The following is a 21503-nucleotide window of genomic DNA, read 5'->3' on the forward strand; positions in this document are numbered from 1 at the left end:
AATATCCTGCTCAGTATTCTGTTATACCAGTTTCTGTAAAACTACACGGATCGATAGAGCCAACTCTTCTCTACTGTGCCGTCTCAAAGGCTGTTAAGTGGTAAATGTGACTATATCTAGATGCTGTTAAAATTAAATATAAAATGGAGACCGGACTTGAGAATTCCCTGAGCAGACAAAAGCATTTAAGCCACATAAGCACAACCAAATCTAGCTTATTTCATGAACATAAATGCAACTTAGCTTATCTCTTGTAAATGCCTCTGACAATCATAAAATAAGGTCATCTTCCTAAAAATGCTATGAGATAATCACTTTTAACCAATCCCCTGCCATCTGGAAACCCCCTCTGTAATAACCAATCATTGTAGAGATTAAATAACTTCCTCATTTTCACTTTATAAGCCATCCTGTAACTTCATGCCCCTGAGCTTCATGAGTTCTTATTTTTGGAGGCTCTCAATTTGTGAACTGTCCTTCTGTGCACAATAAGCTCTTACGAAATACTATTTATTGATTTAGTGGTTTTAATTTTGCTATTTCTGGATTTTTGACAATCAACAAATTGATCTGATCATTTTCAAGGAGTGGACTAATCAACTCTGAAATATAAAGAGCTGCCAAACCATTTGTTTAGTCAAGCACATACACGGTTCTGTTCACCTTAACGTAGTCTCTAGAATAACACGTGGATCACACCATATCCCAGTGAATTGGGTGTCTCGGTTGTTGAATTATCAGGTCTCTTTTGGTTGCAAGTGACAGAACCCCTATCTGAGCCCGTTTACGAAGAGGAAATGGGGTTGGAAGAACACAAGGCATTTAGGAACCAAACTTCAGAGGTATACTCAACAGTCCTAGGGAGGACTGGGGCCAGTGACTCACCCGAACGCTGTCTTACTTTCGGTGTCTTGTGCTCTTTGGAGAAGCCAGGAAGGGAGTGTGAGAAGCAGGACAGGAAGTTGTAGAAGCCAAACAAGGACGCTGTTCCAGGCCAAGTCCCGTTTTCGGCATAATCCTGCAGGGTAGCATAAATTAGACGTATAAATTAGAACTCAGAGGTTGCCCCAACCGGAGACAAGGGATGCCTACACAAGTCAGCCATTGACGAAACCCCCGACCCCCACCTTGGGGAAACATAACCCCGGGCACTGCTGACTCCACAAGTCGGGATAAAGTAGCTCCAGTAGCCAAAAAGATGGCGTCTTTCAAAGAGTCACAGGTGTGGAGCATCAGCAGCGCGGCGCAGGGAAGCGCTAGTAATCCCAAAGCTGCTGCCCGCCAGTCCCAGGTGTAGACCATTAGAAGCAGAAGCCCGCAGAAGCTGACAGAGGGCGGCCCAGAAATGGTTAAAGGGATTCTCAGAGGGATACTGGTAGGATGCTAATAATGTCCACTAATATGGAAATCATTTTTCGTCTTTTATCTTGGCTTGTTGGCTTTCCCTTTTCCCCAGTACACCAGCTTTCTTCACGAGTCAGGGGACATGGGTGCCAACTGCCCTTTAGTATCATATCCTGCAGCTATCGCTACCAAACTGGGATCGACTCTAGACTTGGGGACCGGGTGAGAGAAAAACGTTGTGGCCCTATAAGAGCCACATTTGATGTAAGGGAAGAAGCAGTCCCTAAGGAGGGCTGCGATGTGACTGAAGAAAGGGACTATGCCAGAGAGGCAGGAGACCCTCTGGTTGGAGGATGAGGCAGCTGTGGCCAGCGTGACGGGTTTTCTCCCCAAAGGACTTATCGAAGCTCTACAAAGACCTCCAACTTAAGATCCCATCCTTACTGTGGCTGGGGGGTTGCAGGTGGCAGTCTCTGGCACAAAACTAAACATGAAAGCAGAAACTGTAGATTGTTTTGAAAAAACTCTCAAAAGGGCACCCTATTGGGACAGATATGAACATGAGTTCATATTAATATAGAATAGATATTACACGAACAGAAATTCAGCGTTCAGTCATTTATTCTATTGGGTCCTTATGCATGGACTTCCCTGTTAGATACAAAAGGGATTTCAAATGTCGGAAATATACAGCTGGTAGGCAATTGGACCATTTAGACCATCTAAATTTATCCCTTAGCCTGATTTTTCTTTGTGAGACTACAGATGCTTAATAACTGTTTAATCTGAATAGAACTCCACCACTAGTATCTCAGAGGTGAGATACCTACTTTTATTGCTCCAGTTTAAAAAGATGTCATCTTTGCTCATTTAATATCCTTTTCAACCTATATCCCCACTTCTGTTTATCAAGCATTTTTAGAGTAACACGCTCCGATATTAGCACAGCCTTGTGTGAATATATCAGTGTGCTGAGGAACAGCGTTGTTATCAAGCATCAGCAGCTGCTGTTTATTGGTGATAAATGAGTTTTTTCCATCGAGAGCAATTTCTCTGGTTTTTAGTCTATTATCTAGGTAGAAATGAAGGATATAATATATACTTAAAGCGGTATTCACACAGTTATCCAGTTAATGAATCATTGAAGAGAGGGGTAGTGGAGAGAGACACGGAAAGGGAGATGGAGAGCGAGAGAGGGAGAGGGAAGGAGAGAGAGGGCAAAGAGAGACACACATGCACAGAGACAGAGACGGAGAGAGACAGAGGCAAAGACACACACACACACACACACAGGTACAGAGAGAAGTGCAGAGAGAAGGGGAGAGCACGAAACAGAGGCAGAATCTGAAAATCCTGTGGACCCCCAGTGTGCATCTATTTCCGAGGTTTTGCTGTGCTGGATTTTGTAAAGAAATATTATCTGACAGGGCAAGGCAGCGAATCATTAGTATTTATGAGGAACAAGTTTCCAGCATTTTATTTCATAGTAAGATGGGTGCTTCTGCTGCTGTTGGGAGTTAGTCTCCCTAGCACTGACGGCAGAGGTTTAATTCAATGAGTAAATTTGAGTAAATTCATAGCTATACGTTGGTGGAGGCAGCACTGTGTTTACCTCTGTCGAACATCGAATTGAGGGAATTAAGTGGAAACGGTTTGTCAGCCTGGGCATTTGGATACACTGTGTGCCGGGCAGAAAGGCTTAACCTGGGGAAGGAATGAGTTGAGGGAAGATGGAGTAGTGTGAAGGCTGGCTGCTAGGAGCTGCTCTAGGATTTCAGGTCTTATTTGGGGAACAACACGAATGCGGATCAAATCAACAAACGTTTCTTGAGTATGTACCATATGCCAGGCCCCATGCTACATGCTAGGGATTCCAAGGTAACTCATAGTTCCTGCTGTCAGCAACGTTAATCGATTATTTCAAATCATTGTGGCGCATCTTATGGTAGGACCGAACTCACGATGCCGTGGAAATACAAGAGAGTTACCTCATGCCTTCTGGGTGTTGAATGTAGGCAAGGAACATTTGTAGTTCAAAATAGCAAACATGGGGAGGTTGACTGGTCAGCATGGGCTACGTGGAGACCACAAACCCAGGATCTGAGTTGCCCTGCCTGAAGGATAGATCCTGTATGGTTATCCTTAGTTGTTATCCTTAATGCTGGTCAAGGTAAAGCTTATTCTTAGAGGTTATCATTAATGTGGGTTCATATGGTTATCCTAATGCTGGTTAATATAATGCTTATCCCAAAAACACTGGCCAACAGTACTTACCCTTAATACTGGTCAACATAATGCTTATCCTTATTGTTACTTTAAATGCTGGTCAAAAATGGTTATCCTCAGTGGTGGTGCACAATGGTTATCATGAATACTGGCCAACAACAGTTATCCTTAATGCCTATCCTTAATGATTATATTTAACACTGGTCACCAACTATTGATGGCTTCTTCTACTTTCTGGTCACACGATAGGTATGCATTTCCTGGCCCCCTTATAGATGGGTGGTCTCATGTGACTAGTTCTGGCCAGGGCATTATGACTAGAGGTGACATGTGCCACTTTCGGACCAGAGGAGCATTTAATCCCTGGAGCGAGAGCCTTCCCTCTTGGACAGTGACCAGCAGCATTTGGGGTGGGAGTTGCTCCATTACCATGAATATGATGAACAGAGTAGCCCTGTAGCCCTGCAATACATATGTAACATGAAGCAGAAATAGACACCTTTAATTTTAAGCCACTGAGATTTGAGTGCTATTTGCTCCTGAAGCAGAACATAACCCGTCTTGACTGATCGGGGCACAACGGCTCTCAGCCCTAGTTACACATTGGACTCACCAAGGGAGCCTTGAGCAGATGTGAATATCCATGTTTCACTGCAACTCAGTTGGAATAGAATCCACAGGTCTGAGTCCTGGATTTCATTACTTTTTAAGTTGAGTTTTAATGAAATTTTAAAAAAAAATCAAATAATGAGCAACTAGAACGTAAACTTCACAAGGGCAAGGACATTATCTTGGTTGCTGCTCTACACCAGTGTTTAGAATACTATCTGGCACATGGCAGACATACAGTAAATAGTTGTTACATGAATTAGTAAGTGAAGAAATGAATAAATACCATCATGCCTACTTTATTTAATTTTCTTACACCAGGGGCCACATCCTGCTCCCTATGCCATCTACTCAAACCAAAGCCATTACCCAGACTCCTCTTCAGGATGCTTTGCCTTGGTTGCTTCGCCTACCTTCTACCTGGATTTCTGCATATGTGTCATCCCCCCACTGTTCTGAGCCTTGTTTATATTGAGGGCCAAATTTTTTAAAAAATGCTCTCTTTCATCCCATTGTTACCTCTCCCCTACCTCTCCCATCATCTTATTCATCTTGACTGCTAGTCCATCTCTGATCACTGGTGTGAAAAAGGAAAAGAAAATGATACTTATGACCATCTTTAAATCCTAGCTGAGCTTCCCCTTCCACCAAACCGTTCCCCCGGCTTCCCAAATCACAGGGAACTTTTAATTTTCTGAATCCCAAAGAATCTTTTGTGACCTGAACTAATCATCTTGGCACTTGGGTTGTGTTTGATTGTGTGTCTGGATGCGTGGATAAGTTCACTGAAAAATTAAGAGTTCCCTATTACTGTGTACCCTCCTTAGTGCTTAGTAGTAAAGGAGAGTTGATATTCAAAACTTTATTTTTACGCAATAGATACTTGAATGAGTACATATTATTACGTTAAAGTATATATTAAATATATGATACTTGACCGACAGATTGAATAAGAAAATAAATTGCAAGTGTATATATATGTGTATATATGTGTGTATATATGTGTGTATATATATGTGTATATATATGTGTATATATATGTGTATATATATGTGTATATATATACATATATATGTACATGTGCCTTTATTACATTCATCAACTGGAAATTTATGGTTTATATCAAGACCATAAGTACAGTGAAATGATTCTAAATTTTGAAGCTCATGTTATTTAATCACTTAGAAAAATTAGGAGTTTCCAAAGTCACACATCCATCATATCCTGTAGCATCTCACCATTACTGTTGGTTATGAATTTTAAGCAATGCTCCTAGCAAGACTAGTGCCTGAAGTGTCAAACATAATCAAATATTGCCTAGTTGCATAACTCTGCTAAACACTTACGGAAAAGAGCTGCGGGTGCAGTGCTATTAGAGAATGGTTAGTGTTAAAGAATTTTCCACCAGAAATATGAGTGCCTAAATCTGGCCCACAGTCAATCGCTTCTTTCATTCCAGTAAAGGATATTGTGCTCTAAACCAAGTGAAGGCATATGTATAAGATCATTGGTTTTAAGATCTTTCTCATAGTTAAAATGTCTATGCTACCGAGAGCAATCTACACTTTCAATGCTATCCCGATCAAAATACCAATGACATTTTTCAAAGAACTGGAACAAACAGCCCTTAAATCTGTGTGGAACCAGAAAAGGCCCCGAATCGCCAAGGAATTGTTGAAAAGGAAAAACAAAGCTGGGGGCATCACGTTGCCGGATTTCAAGCTGTACTACAAAGCTGTGATCACAAAGACAGCATGGTACTGGCACAAAAACAGACACATAGACCAATGGAACAGAATAGAGGACCCAGAAATGGACCCTTGGTTCTTTGGGCAACTAATTTTTGACAAAGCAGGAAAAACATCCAGTGGAAAAAAGACAGTCTCTTCAATAAATGGTGCTGGGAAAATTGGACAGCTACATGCAAAAGAATGAAACTTGACCACTCTCTCACACCATACACAAAGATAAACTCCAAATGGATGAAAGACCTCGATGTGAGACAGGAATCCATCAAAATCCTGGAGGAGAACATAGGCAGCAACCTCTTTGACATCGGCCAAAGTAACCTTTTTCATGATACATCTCCAAAGGCAAGAGAAACAAAAGATAAAATGAACTTGTGGGACTTCATCAAGATAAAAAGCTTCTGCACAGCCAAGGAAACAGTCAATAAAACTAAGAGGCAGCCCACGGAATGGGAGAAGATATTTACAAATGACACTACAGATAAAAGACTGGTATCCAAGATCCACAAAGAACTTCTCAAACTCAATACACAAGAAACAAATAAACAAATCATAAAATGGGCAGAAGATATGAACAGACACTTTTCCAATGAAGACATACAAATGGCTAACAGACACATGAAAAAATGTTCAAAATCATTAGCCATCAGGGAAATTCAAATCAAAACCACATTGAGATACCACCTTACGCCAGTTAGAATGGCAAAAATTGACAAGGCAGGAAACAACAAATGTTGGAGAGGATATGGAGAAAGGGGAACCCTCTTACACTGTTGGTGGGAATGCAAGTGGGTACAGCCACTCTGGAAAACAGTGTGGAGGTCCCTTAAAAAGTTAAAAATTGAGCTACCCTATGATCCAGCAATTGCACTACTGGGTATTTACCCCAAAGATACAGACGTAGTGAAGAGAAGGGCCATATGCACTCCAATGTTCCTAGCAGCATTGTCCACAATAGCCAAATCGTGGAAGGAGCCGAGATGCCCTTTAACAGATGACTGGATTAAGAAGATGTGGTCCAATCTTAAAAAAAAAAAAAAGAAAAAAGAAAAAAAAGAAGATGTGGTCCATATATACAATGGAATATTACTCAGCCATCAAAAAGAATGATTTCTCAACATTTGCTGCAACATGGACGGCACTGGAGGAGATAATGCTAAGCAAAATAAGTCAAGCAGAGAAAGACAATTATCATATGGTTTCACTCATTTATGGAACATAAGAAGTAGGAAGATCGGTAGGAGAAGAAAGGGAAGAAGAAAGGGGGGGTAAACAGAAGGGGGAATGAACCATGAGAGACTATGGACTCTGGGAAACAAACTGAGGGCTTCGGAGGGGAGAGGGGTAAGGGAGTGGGATAGGCTGGTGATGGATGTTGAGGAGGGCACGTATACACAAGTAATGAATCATGGAACTTTACATCAAAAACTAGGGATGTACTGTATGGTGACTAACATAATATAATAAAAAATATTATTATAAATAAATATCAATAAAACTCATATTTCCAAGTTGGAAAAAACCTTATTTTTGCCATTTAACATAGCAGTTGTATTAATATATTTTTGATTTTAAAAGATATTCTCTTTCTGAATAAATTGTAAATGTCTTGAGAGAAAAAATAGTAAATTTCTTGCGAGCAAGGATAAAATTGTCTTGGTCATATAGAATCATACTTGAAGATTTATGTTCATTAATTCTTTGTTGACCTGATCATTTATTAAATTGAATTAAATAAATATGGTTAAATGTGCATGCAGCATTGATTATACAGTGTCTATTATAAAACAGAGTTTCATTAAATCAGACTGTTTTTTCTCATATCATGGACTTCTTGAACAGTCTGGTGGAATCCCCTTCTCAGAATCAATGTTTTCAAATGCATGAGATAAAACACATAGAATTTGATGGTATCAAGTTTATGGATGCCTTGAATTCTGTCCATGGATCCCTTAGTTGATGGCCTTCAGGCTATGAATCCCTGCACTGGAGGCATGAAAGTCCAATAAAATGTATGGATCATAATTGATAAATAACTATAGCTACCATGTGTACACATTCCATGGGAAATTCCATGTAATTTACTTGTGATAAAAATCTTAGAGTGGAATCAGCTTTTCTAAAAGTGTCAATAATATTAAATAACATTATTATGAAATATACATGTTTCAACACAAGTAAATGAGAGTATGACCAATGAATAAATAAATGATTTGCATCGATTTTTATGGGAAAAGGAAAACTCACCATAGATATTCCTCCCTGAAGACACATGCAGTCTTTTTATGAGTCACACACAAAATAAACAGAAAAGATAAAGATGTATTTGTAACTACTGATACATAATTGATATTTTTATTATATGGGGTGTTATGTGTCTATGTGTTTGAAAAGATTCCCTGGTAACTCAATGGATATATTGGTATGAGTCAAGCTAAAAACTGCTAACCAGTTATAATTCATGATTGCTAGCTTAAGTTAGCCATTATTTATGCTAATCATCTACTAACAGTATAGGGCATGCTATTCACATGGCTATATACGGGCACACACGCACAGGCACACACGCACTGGAGGCAATGTTGCAAAATGGAATGAAGTTGGGTTTGAAATCAGAATGATGTGGCTTTGAATCCTGTCTCTTCCACTTAGTACTTTTGTGACCTTCGGGGCCTCCCTTTCTCACTTCTTTCCTCTTTTGATTCATTCAGAAATATTCAGAAATAGTAGCTGGGTATGCTCTGGGTAAATACACTTAGGTGAAACCTGTCTCTCTTGGCCCCAATCTGTTCATATTTAAAACAGGGAGCATTTATTTTATAAGACTGAGAGGAGGAATATAATGAGAGTACAAACTGAGAAACATTTTATGGAATTTTGGACACATAACAGGCTCTCCAAGGAAAACCTTTATGGAAAAAAGAGTCATTAAAAGGAAACTGGGAGGTGGCATTGGAAACGAAGGTGGGGGGTCAAAAGGCACAAACCACCAATTAAAAGATAAATAAGTTCTGGGCACAACTAACACTGCTCTATGATATATGGGAAAGTTGTTAAGAGAGTAAATCCTAAGAGTTCTCATTACAAGGAGAATTTTTCCCCCTTTTATCCTTTCTTCTTTTTTTTTCTTTTTATTGTAGGTATATGAGAAGCTGAGGGTTAGCTGAAGCTCCTGTGGGGTCATTTCACAATATATGCAAATCAGACCCTCATGCTGTACGCCTTAAACAGACACAGTGAAGTACGTCAATTATTTCTCATTAGAATTGGAAAAAATTTAAATACAATAATGTATTAAAAAAAGAAATTGGATGCAATACGAAATGGCTTTCCCAGAAGATCGTGGTGTCTTTTGATTGCATTGCTGTAGAAAAGAGCTCAAGGCCTACTCACCCAATACTTGCATCCTTGCTATAGCTGGTAAAGCTCACTGGAAATAAGAAGATGTGACTAACACTGACTTAAAATAATGAAGGCTAACATAAATAATACATATAAAATATGTAAGTCTTGACCAAGGGTTCCCAGACTTAAGCATGAATCACCACGTGATCACTGGGCCACACTCCCAGAGCTTCAGCTCTTGCCCAGAAATTTGTATTTCTAACAAGTCCTAGGTAGGGCTGATCGGCTTTTCCATATATAGAGGACCACACTTTGAGGTCTAGACTTGGCCTAGCTACAAATAGCAGTGTCAGAGAAGTTCTACTGGAGTCCAGAGTCTTGCAGTTGGGCAAGGGGCCACAGAACATCACTTGAGAGCCCCCATTTTAAAAGGAATGAAGAAGAAAGCAAGTATGGTAGGCAGAATAAAGGCCCCAGAGACGTCCGTGTCCTGATCTCTGGAGCCTATACATAAGTCCCATGTTATCTTACCCGACAAAAGGGGACTTTGTAGATGTGATTAATTTAAGGACCTTGACTTGGGAAGATTATCAGGGATTATCTGGGTGGACCCAATGGACTCAAAGGGGTTCTGATAAGGGAAAGAGAGACAGAGGAGTCAGAGATAGGGAAGGAGATGTGATTACAGAAGCAGAGAAGGTGAAAGAAATGTACAATAAAGAACAGGTTGGAGTAATGTGAGGAAGGGATACAGGTAACCTCCAGGCACTGGAAAAAACAAAGAAAACAAACTAGAACCTCCAAAAAAAGAAAAAAAAAGCAGCCCGGTCAACACCTTATTTTAACCCACTGGGGCGCATCTCAGGCTTCTGAATCCCGAAACTGTGAGATGATAAATTTGTGTTCTTTCAGGCAACTACATTTGTGGCCATTTGTTAGAGCCTCAGTAGGAAACAAACACAGCAAGTAAGAGACAGCCTAACTCCAAACTCAATTTACCCAGGCAAGAGACTCTTATCAATGCTTCAGAGTGCAATGACTTACTCTTTCCTTTAGGGAAGCTGGAAAAAACAGTGTAAAAAACGAAGTTTCTAGACAGGGGTCTATAGATACGGTACCAGCCACCACTCCATTCAGTAGTACCCCTCCTCATCATCCTTAATTCATCTACTTCTGTACCAAGTCAGCTGACTCGTAGGCTGTTGACTCAAGCGTCTCAGTGTAAAATCAGGTCTGGTCTGATTCACCAATAGGAACTTCATGTGTGTTGGTCTTGTTCCTCCCGAACTACAAAGATAAATGAAACCCAAATGTCTTCTGTCTAGTCAGCCGAAGAAATTGAATAAACTGTTCTTGGTTAAGTTTACGGAGACTTCGCTATCTATTCTCAAATGTAGATTATACAGATTGTTGTGAAAACTAAGGAAAAACAAACGTACATACATTCTTCTATCATCGTTTGGCTCACTGTAATGTGTCTGGACACCTGGACCAGCGAAGTGCAGGTTTTCATGATTTTTGTATGGTACCCACATCCTTCATATTTACAAACATTGGTAGGTATTCCCTTCTTTTAGCAAATGCAAATTCTTTTTTTTAAAAAACATTTTATTTATCCATTTGGCACAGAGAGAGAGACAGAGGCAGAGAGAGAGAGAGCACAAGCAGGGGGAGTGGCACAGGGAGAGGGAGAAACAGGATGCCCACTGAGCAGGGAGCCCGACATGGGGCTCGATTCCAGGACCTCGGGATCATGACCTGAGCTGAAGGCAGACGCATGACTGACTGAGCCACCCAAGCACTCTGCAAATGCAAATTCTTACAATTCTCACTTCTGAAACAGATAAATTAGGACATTGCCTTAATACCAAGGCATATGCCCCCCCCACTAATATTTTATGGTTTTGAAATAATTACATACAATCAATATGATAGTCTATTTTTCTCCCCAAAAGCTGTTATTGACCCAATGGTAATTTTTATAATTCATGGTGTCCTAGATGAACAGAAATATAGGAATTTATCATTATTTTTGTGCTTGGTAAAAAGATTTATAATACATTTTAAACATGCATTTAGAATCTCCTGTGAACTTTTAGAACAAAACTAATAAAATATATAGAGAGATTTTTAATTTTGTAGTGAAGATAACACTTAACAAACATTTGAAAGCTTTCCTGGGTCATAGAATTGTTGGAGGTGGTCTGGAGGTCTTGACTTCAGGGGCCATTGGTGATCTAGGATGACAAATGTGCCCGCAGTCAAGGGCACAGATTGGAATCCGAATGAATTCCTCATGGAGACAAGATTTTTCTTTAGGGGCCGAGAACGTTGCTTGTAAAGCAGAAGGAAAAAATACCTAATTTTTAATTTACTGTATATTGGTTCCGCAGGTTTCTTTTTGTTGGGATACATAAGAACGAATGACTTCATTGAGTTTTTTGAGTCTGCAACCTTCACATGGTGCATAGCCACACCAACAGTTGAGAACAGATTAGAATTATCCAAATTCCTCAGACTAAATTTTGGTGGGAATATAGAGTGGGGTTCGTTGCTTTCAATATTAAGATACTGAGGCCATGACTCTGGTTGGGCTCTTGCTTTTAACAGGATGTAATGTGGCATAATGTTTTCTATCTGTCATTTGATGCCAATTGCCATTGCGTCTATTCTAAGAATTAGGGTAAATCAATATTATGTATTCATTTTATCATTACTTGTTCAAGTGTGGGTGATATTCTATGAAAATTGATTTAATATTCCCTATTTTGAGTCCTTTTCTAATACAGCAGAGAGAAGCGCTCTCATCTGGTATTGTAAGAAAGAGAAAAAGAAATTTCACTAAAATTAATAGGTAAGTTGGTGATACCATTAATTTAGGGATAATATTGATTTCACTATTACTCTAACTTGCCACTTATTTCTATTGGAATAGTAATTTAGGCCAATACATAATTTACATTAAATGAATGTTTGTTCATAGAATGATTCCTATGAAAACATATTCGATAGAATTGTTCCTCATTGGAGATGTTCCCATACACATATGTTCTTTATGCATATGCATTTGGCCTGAGAGGCTCATGAAAGCAAGACTGCGTATGTGCATTTGGATTTTGAAAAATTTTATTTTGCTTCCCATTATTTGCCTTTGAATGGCTTTCAGATTATTTTCTCCTATTACATGAATGACACTTTAAAATTTTAAAGCTTCATTCCTTGCCCTTTTGTGTTGACGTTCATGCCTCCTTCCATGAGACCTATATTTTCCATTTCCAAATTTTCTGTCTTTATTGGTAAGCCTATTACAGATCCATTCTGACACAAAGATCTTTTCATTTTCCACTGTAATGTCAGCATCAACACCTAACAGTTAATGTCCCTTGGTTGTCAGATTTTTTGAGAACCATAATTAACTAGATGCATGCATCATTGATGTTTACATGCAACAGATGGCTTAGCTGGGAGAGGTAGATAAATTTAGCTTCTGTTGGGCATGTATGAGTAATATACTGGAAGGAAAAATGTGTAGAAAAAAGTGACTCGAATTTTCCTATATTTTCAGAGTTTTGTACATTCAGTTTTGGAAAACTGTATCTTTTTATAAAATCAAAGTTCCTTGAAGGTAGGAGTCTGGTGAATGTCTTGGTGAAGAGGTCGTGAACAAAGGAAGTTCATGACTGTGGAGTCTGGAGCAGGTTGCTCAGCTAATCATGGACTGTCAAGGAAGAGGCAAGTAGCTGACCCTAAAGGACAAATGCTATTTAGTTTTCATGTAGTTAGAACAGATTCTAGGTTCTCAATACATGATTGCTGGCATATAAATGAATGAGTGAATGAATGAATGACACTAAGGCTAAATTAGCGAGAGCTAGTAAAGCCACAGTTTACAAAATCTTTTCATATACATTTTGTTTGAACTTCATGACAAATCCATGTGGTGGTTATTATTGTCCCCATTTTCTAGCTAACAAAGCAAAGATCAGAAAAGTACAGTGACTTATCCAAAGTTCTTAACTGGTAAATGGTAAAGGCAGAACTTAACCAGAATTTCTGGCTCCAAACTCCCTACTCCTTTGGTGACGACACCCTGCCATGTCCTATTATCTATTCTGTCTAAACTTGGAGGTCTAGGAAGATAACACAAGGATTTCTGGTGGGATATTTGTGCGGTTGCATGTTTTCTTGAGAGGCTAAACTAGGTCTCCCTAGTTTATGGTTTATGAGAGTGGAGACCCAGTGACCCCTGGTCTTGGGGAAAAACACCTGACTCCCCTGAAGGCAGCAAGCTTCCAACACAGAAACCAGAAGCTAGCTAGCTAGTTATGCTCTCTCTCTCTATCTGAGGTATAATTAACAAAAAAAAAGTAAGATATTTAGACTGTACAACATGATGCCTTGATATATGTATACACTGTGAAAGGATACCCCCCATCAACTCCAGACAGGTAGAGCCGTATTTCTAGAAAATAAAAAATGATTTCAACTGTCTTCCCAGATTAACTGCAAACGCCAAGAAGGCAGGAACACCACGGGTCTGTTCCATGACTTTTTCTTCAGTGTTTAAAACAATTTCCAAAATATAGTAGTTCCTCCCTATCCTAACCATACACCTACCCCGACCCCAAACTCCTAACACGTAACCCTAACCCTAAAGCGAACCCTCTGGAAAGGTCTCTGAGCTGCAGGATAAGAGGGAAATACCCTAACCCTAACTCTCACCCTAACCATAACCCCAATCCTAACCCTAGCTGTGAGAAAGATTAACACATGATAAGAAAGGCTGAGAAGCAGCCTAGTTATTCTGGAGAAGACAACAAACATTAAAATATTGGTAATATTTCTGAAAATGAGTGTGAAGGTAGAAATAAAAACAGAGGGAACTATTAAATATCTATTTAAAGAGTATTTAGAGCCCCCAGTGCCCTCCTTCCCTCACCTGCCATGTCAATTCTCACCCAGCAGAAGTCTGGGGTTTTAGTCTCTGGAGAAGTCTCTGAACTGCAGGATACCAGGCACATACCCTAGCCCTAACCCTAACCCTAACCCTTCCCCTAACCCTAACACTCACCTGGTTTTAACCCTAACCCTATAACTGTAACCCTAGATCTGAGGGGGAAAAAAAAGATGTCACACGCACACACACACACACACACACAGACACACACACACACACACAGACACACACACTGGAATATTACTCAGCCATAAAAAAGAATGAAATCTTGCCATTTGCAACAATGTGGATGGAGCTAGAGAGTACGATGTTAAGTGAAGTAAGTCTGAGAAAGACAAATACCATATGATTTCATTCATATGTGGAATTTAAGAAACAAAACAAAAGACCAAAGGGGAAAAAAAAGAGAGAGAAAGGCAAACCAAGAAATAGACTTTGAACTTTAGAGAACAAACTGCTGGTTACCAGAGGGGAGGTGGGTGGGGGGTGGGTGAAACAGGTGATGGGGATGAAGGAGCGCATTTGTTGTGGTGAGCACCGGGTGATGTGCGGAAGTGCGGAATCACCATATTGTCTACCTGAAACTGCTATTACACTGTATGGTAACTAACTAGACTTTAAATAAAAACTTAAAAAACATAGGAGTTCCTCAATAAAAATACTTAGCCCTCACTTTTGACTTTAAATTGTACCTGAAAACCTGACTGCAAAGTGAGAAGTCATTAAATAATAAAACATTTCCATTAATATTAATGGGAAAGATTATGCTGCATCCCATCCCAACCCAGGACCCCACGTTAATTTTTTACAGGTAGAAAGCTATTCAACTGAACAATGAAAATACGCTTTTATAAAAAAGAAACAACAACCTGAAAATGAAGGAATACTATTTGACATGAAATATAAGAAAAGCTTATTACACTTGACAAAGGCAGAAGAAAAGTCTTGAGAGGAGCTGGGGGTGGTGGAGAAGAGGTATCAGGGAATCATTCTTTACAATGTGTATTTTTCTTTCAGCCTCTTTTTATCTCCTAATTTTTCAGCCTTTTGGGAGATGATGATTATTTTGCACTTACACTGGCCTTTTAAATATTACAGCACAGAAAACCATTTATAGGTCAAAATTAAGGCTCATTTATGAGTAGGGTTTGAAACATGTGGAAATATTTCATGCACCCAACAGCTTCAAGATCTATAAACAATTTCTGTTGCTGGCTGTATGAACTCAAAGCAAAGCATTTGGGTTTATTCCAATAAGTCACACAGTTCAAATATGTTCTGTATGATTTTTTTCCGACCAGGAAATTATTGTTTCAAATAAATCGTGGAACGTGTCTTTTTCAGAAACGGTAATGTTGGTATATTATTTCTTTAGTGTATTTATTTAGTGCTTTTTGAGGGGAAAACAGAAAAAGAATCATTTCAAAAGTGGAATAACTTTCTAAGAACTCCTAGGAAAACAACCATTAACTGACAGTCACTGTGTAAAGTTAAGTCTGTATTTAACGATTGATTTCAATGGATTTAATCCGGATTCTGCGCAAACTAGAAGCTCGGCATTGACTTGGATGGTGCTGACCTTGACTGATGAACACGCATAGCTCTGTCAAAAACCCGCTAACTTTCCTTTTGTTGGAACAAAGCCCAAAACCAGTTGATCTGCTACTTAAAGAGGGAAATGAGGGCACGGTCGGGAGAAGGGTTGGCTCCAAAGACCCCCGCCGCCTAGTCTTTCCCCCCTCAGGTCCCATCTGTCTACCCAGATGCCTTTCTCCTTACTTTCTTCCACCCCTGCGATTCATAGCATTTTCAGTTTTCAAAGTCTCAAAAACAGTTTGAAAAGGCAACTTGAATTTCAAATCTTAGTTTCAAGGTATTTTAAAAAATCCTTCTAACATTGGTAAAAAACGCACTCAACTCTAATTGAAATTAGAATTTAAAGGTAGATAGATACTCCTGTAGGACTTTCAGTCTATCTCTATTTTTACTCTACGCAGTAATTACTAGTTTAAGTATCTTTTCTCCCAAAGTACATGCAACTCCTCATGGGTGAGACCTTATTCTTTTTCACTACATTATCTCCAATACTTTGTATGTAAGGCACTCATGTCTCTCGAAAATATGAATGCGAGAGATGCCACACTGGGCGACTGAGAGAAGGCGACTTTAAAGATCTCTCACATATCCACTCAGAAATTCATGTGTTTATACGCTTGTTGATCTCCCAGAAAAGAGTCCAAGCATGTGGCCAGTATCCTAGATGGTTTGGTTGACATGCGTGCTAAAAGTAATGTTAGGTTTTTAGTTTTAAACATAGCCTATTGTCTGAAGTATCAGGACTCTAAGATTCATTCTGTAGCCAGGGTCATCTATATTCTCTCTAATGCAGTGATTTTGCAATCTCTGCATTTGTATCTGTATATATGTACTTTGAAACTCTCCCTGGAATTTCACGTAGAAATACTAGTTTTTTCTTAAAAAAAAAAAAAAAAAGAAATACTAGTTTTTAGGATCCCCTACCTTTGTTTTGGGCGGTTACAGCTCATGCTGGGATTCTGCACATTTGTCTTCTGGGACTATTCTGGAACGTAGCATGTGATAAATTGACCTTTAGTTTTCAATTTTTTTGTGGCATTGAAATTGACCCAATTATATTCCTTGCTTCAACTCTTACCCATTGATTGGTTTCCATCCTCTAATACAGGAATTGGACAGTCAACATAGTAGCATAAAAATTCTTAGGAATCTGAAATTAGCAAAATGCTAACTCAAGATACTCGTTCTTAAATGTTATTTGAATGTTTGGGAGTTGTAGAGCACGTTCAACATTCATGTCTGTTTTGTTTTTAATAAGAAGAAGTTGGTTTTATTACACACATGATAATGGATGATATGAACAAACAATGGAGAATATGAATTTACAACAGTCTTAAGTAACAGAAAGATATGCTGAAATCTAAATAAAAATGAAACATCCTTTGGTATTTGGAAAGGAAGACAGAACTCCAGAGATTGTTTTCCTCATCAAATGAGAGCTAATAAGAACTGATGACTGAGACAGGTGGTAGAATTAACTAGGCCAACCATCCAATCATACAAGCTGACACAAATCACTTGAATGTACTTTTCAGGCTGAAAACATGGGCTCTGAAACCCATCAAAATAAATTTTACAGATGGTTTGACAAAATGTCATCACGTAGGATGCAAATCATTTTCTGTACTCTTTTAATACATATCTGTTTTTTGTTTTTTAAAGTTCCATCCTGAAGGTTTCTTGTAGCTTATAACTCTACTAACAGGAGTTATAAAAATGAATTTATCTTATGCATTCCATGATAATACCTGAAAAACACACATATACACACACCCATGCTTCTTCCCTTGTTAGAAAGAATGTGTATTCATGAAATTGTATTTTAAAGTGTTTTTGATATTGTAATGTTTTAGTGACAGGTTTTAAGGATGTTCTCTCCTGGGGTGAGGAGGGAAATGAGAGAGTGTTGGCTATGCTTTAACATTGCTGATCTAATCTAAGCCATTGTCCTTCCCTGCAATTAGGGTATGATAACATTCCTGACTGGTATCATATGTTACCAGGGAGAAGGTTAAGTACTGACCTTAGAAGGATCAAATATCTCACCAAATCACATAGTAATTACAACCCAAACGGACTTGGACTGCATTAGGCATAGCCTGGTCAACTGTCCCACCCAGACATAGTTAGGCAAGCTAATTCCCTAGATAAGAGATGGAGATGGATTCCCATGGGACTATGTGAGTGGAGTTTTCAACACACATCGTCTTGGGAGAAGGGTATCCATATTCTCTCTCACAGGGACTCAAGAGACATTTAGTGACTCGTTCAGGGGTTGGTTGCTCTATATCAACAAGTAATGGAACTGGGAATCTAACCTAGTGCCTTAACCCATGATATTTGCTTTTATGACACTACACATACCTCACAGCACTGGGGTACTGGTAGATGTTGAAGAATTGGGTCTCCAAGGGAAAATGAAAAAGGTCTGAATTATAGTAAATTCTCTCACAATGGCCTATTTAAGGCTATCAATACGATGTCATTGTATGCAGAATAGGGGAGTGAGGCACAACTAGCACATCATTATATAGTATTTTCACCATGCAGATACATTAGACACAAATAACTTCAAGCATATGGATAATAGTAAAATAATTAGGAAGTGATGAATTTGAGTATTACTTTTGTTTTTGATAATTTCATTGCAAATTTGTATAGCTTAATTTTTAACAGCTAATGTTTGGCCACTGGATTGCAAAATTTCTAAATATTTAATAATTGGCTCTCACAATCCAGTACACGCTGGCTTCAGCACACTATTGCCTGATACTTGCATGAAGGGATAATGAATATGAGCATTTTTAAAGATTTCATGTTAAGCCTACAACTTACTCACTGTTACTTCTCGTTTATTTCTGTGCTATAATAGCAATACTTGGATGACCAAAAAAAAAAAAAAAAGGAGAATGTGAGCTTCTTTTTGAAACTCTATGAAGTAGAAAATTTGGAAAACTGAGCCAGGCTTTGAAGCCAGGGCTGGAAAGAAGAACTAGGCAGGAACTGGGAGCTACCCCAAAATTAGGAAGGAAGTTTAGAGCCTCAAGCAACAAGCAAGAAGGGCTTGTGGTCCTGGACTGATTCCCAGAATAATTTTTCTCCTTGCCAATCACCAATGTGTTTTTCCTAGACAACTCACAGAAATATATAGTGTTTTTATTTTCATGCTATAAATTGCCACAGGCCTATTAAAACTTTACTTCCTCTTTTCCCACTTCCCTAGATGACTCAGAATTTTTAATTTCCACCATGTAAGATCATTTGAGCTTCATTTCTGGATCACACCCAATTCTTCTCTCTAGCATACAACTCTTTCCTGATACAAATTCTGAATCCTCAGCTGCCTCTAAGAACATCTCTGCCAGGGCGGCCCTAAACCTCAATTTGGCCACAACGACCTCTTCATCCTTTTCCCAAACAAGCTGAGCCCGCCTGACTTTCTGGCTTGTATTGGTGGCCCACTGTTCACCTAGTCATTCACACTTAAAATTTCTGAGTCCATGCTTGCCTTTTCTCCTCTACCTCGGTGGCCAAGTCCAGTCCATTCTATCACTGAAAGGCCTTCCTAACATGTCTCTTTCTAAAGGAACTTTTTCTTTCTTTTATTTAAAAATTTTCCAGCTTTTATTGAGCTGTAATTGACATATAACATTGTATAAGGTTAAGGTATGCAACACGTTGGTTTGATACACTTACATACTGCAAAGTGATTACCACCATAGCATTAGCTAGCACCTCCGTCACACCACATAATTTGTTTTGTGGTGAGAACATTTAAGATCTACTCTTTTAGCAACTTTCAAGTATAAAATATAGTATTATTAACTATAATCACCGTGCTGTGCGTTAGATCCCCAGAACCTATTCATCTTATAACTGGTAGTTTTGTACTTTTTGACCAACATCTCTCCATCCCCCCTGGCCCCTGGCCCACAGCTCCTGGTAACCACCATTCTGTTCTCTGTTTCTATGCGTTTGGCCTTTTTAGATTCCACATATATGATATCATACAGTATATGTCTTTCTCTCTCTGACTTATGTCACAATGCCCCCTTTCTATGGAACTCTTCCTCTCTTTGCAAAGGCCCCACACTAACCAGACTAACAAGGCTTTTGTGTCCTATAATTAATTGCACTGCAATAATTTCCCCTCTTATTTCTTCACTTCTGATTCTTCCACTCTGCTCAGTTTTTTGGGTTTATCTTCCTCAGTTTTCTACCCAAAAGCTGTCATTGCCTCCTGAATCTAGTCCAGATGTCTTCTCCTGGCTCCACAGTCTTACATTCCAACTGTCTGTCCCATGACTCCAATCTATACCCTACACTAGTCAAAGCCATTATTATTTTTTTTTTAAGATTTATTATTTATTTTAGAGAGAGAGAGAGGAGACGGGGGCAGAGGGAGAGAATTTTCAAGCAGACTCTCTGCTGAGCATGGAGCCCCATGCAGGGCTTGATCTCAAGACCCATGAGATCATGACCTGAGCCCAAACCAAGAGTTGGTGCTTTAACCGACTGAGCCACCCAGGTGCCCCAAAGTCATTGTTTTCTGAATATGTCTTTCCCTTTTCCAACTCCCAACTTTTACCCATTCTACTATTTCTGCTTGGAATTACCTTTCACCAATTATATCACTTTTTTCGTGACCTCAGCTTTCCATCCAGGTTCCGTCCTTCTCGGTGAACCTCTGTGGAATCATTTGTTCATCTGCTTTTTGCCTTTTATAAGTCATTTGGGTAATTATTTTAAACTTCCTACTAGAAAAGGAAGACCACATCTTACATTTATTTCGCATTTTTGCAGTGCTCAGAATAGAGACATTTGCTGACTTATTAAGATGAGTAGCCAGCCTCATTTTAGAGGGCTTCTTCCAGACTAACTTTGTTAGAGCCATGAAGGAAAAAGAAATGCTTTGCAATGTCAATCGTCATGCTGGGAAAAATCAACAATAACAATAAGGTAATAATATCAATAGTTATAATTTATAAGTATCTGCACTGTTGTCAGATCCTTACTAAGTGACATATATATCTCCTGATCCTTACTACTCACCAAGGGATGCATTTTATATGACTAAACTGCACTTCAAAGAAGCAAAGTGATCTTCACTAGAATTTCAACTCAGGACTCCTTTTAACTGAAGCTCATATCAGTCTAGTCTCTGTTTGGGAAGGATGTCATTACCAGCGCATAAATGCCTGGAAATGGGAGGATGACCCCTTTGTGGGTCTCTCTCTCTTTGTGGCCTCTGCCAATCCTCTGTCAAGTCTTCTGCACAAATATTTAAAATTTGCCTACATTTTACACCACATATCGCTTGATTTCAAGGATGGGATACTTTTGACTTCCTACTATGCAAGGCCGGAAACGCATTGGGTATGCCTTAGGTTGGTTCTTCCAAAAGGCTTGAGCCTTCTCACGTCCTCTTTCATATAGACAGGGTACTAGCATCACCTCAGAGAAAGTTCTTTATACTTATAATTGTGATAAAAGATAGATGTTAAAGGCCAAGAAATATGTAAATATCAAATATAATAAAACCAATTCACCCTACACATGAGAACTTCTATTGGGGTGAAGAACATGGATAAGTATCCATAAATAAAATTCCAAAGTGTGACACTCAAAGACGTCTTTCCGGGGATGTTTTACTAAATATTAGACCACTGGGTAACCAG

The 21503-nt window shown here is 39.0% G+C and overlaps 1 long non-coding RNA gene across 1 annotated transcript in view; it reads right to left on the bottom strand.

Annotated features, from left to right (window-relative positions):
* Positions 1–674: 674 nt before the first annotated feature.
* Positions 675–21503, bottom strand: part of LOC123002228 (uncharacterized) — a 237538-nt gene continuing 216709 nt past the window's right edge. The window contains exon 8 of the long non-coding RNA XR_006411918.3: positions 675–1018. This is a non-coding gene — a long non-coding RNA (uncharacterized LOC123002228). The remainder of the gene's footprint in view (positions 1019–21503) is intronic.

Source organism: Ursus arctos, chromosome X (genome assembly GCF_023065955.2).
Source record: "Ursus arctos isolate Adak ecotype North America chromosome X, UrsArc2.0, whole genome shotgun sequence".
NCBI classification, from domain to species: Eukaryota; Metazoa; Chordata; class Mammalia; order Carnivora; family Ursidae; genus Ursus; species Ursus arctos.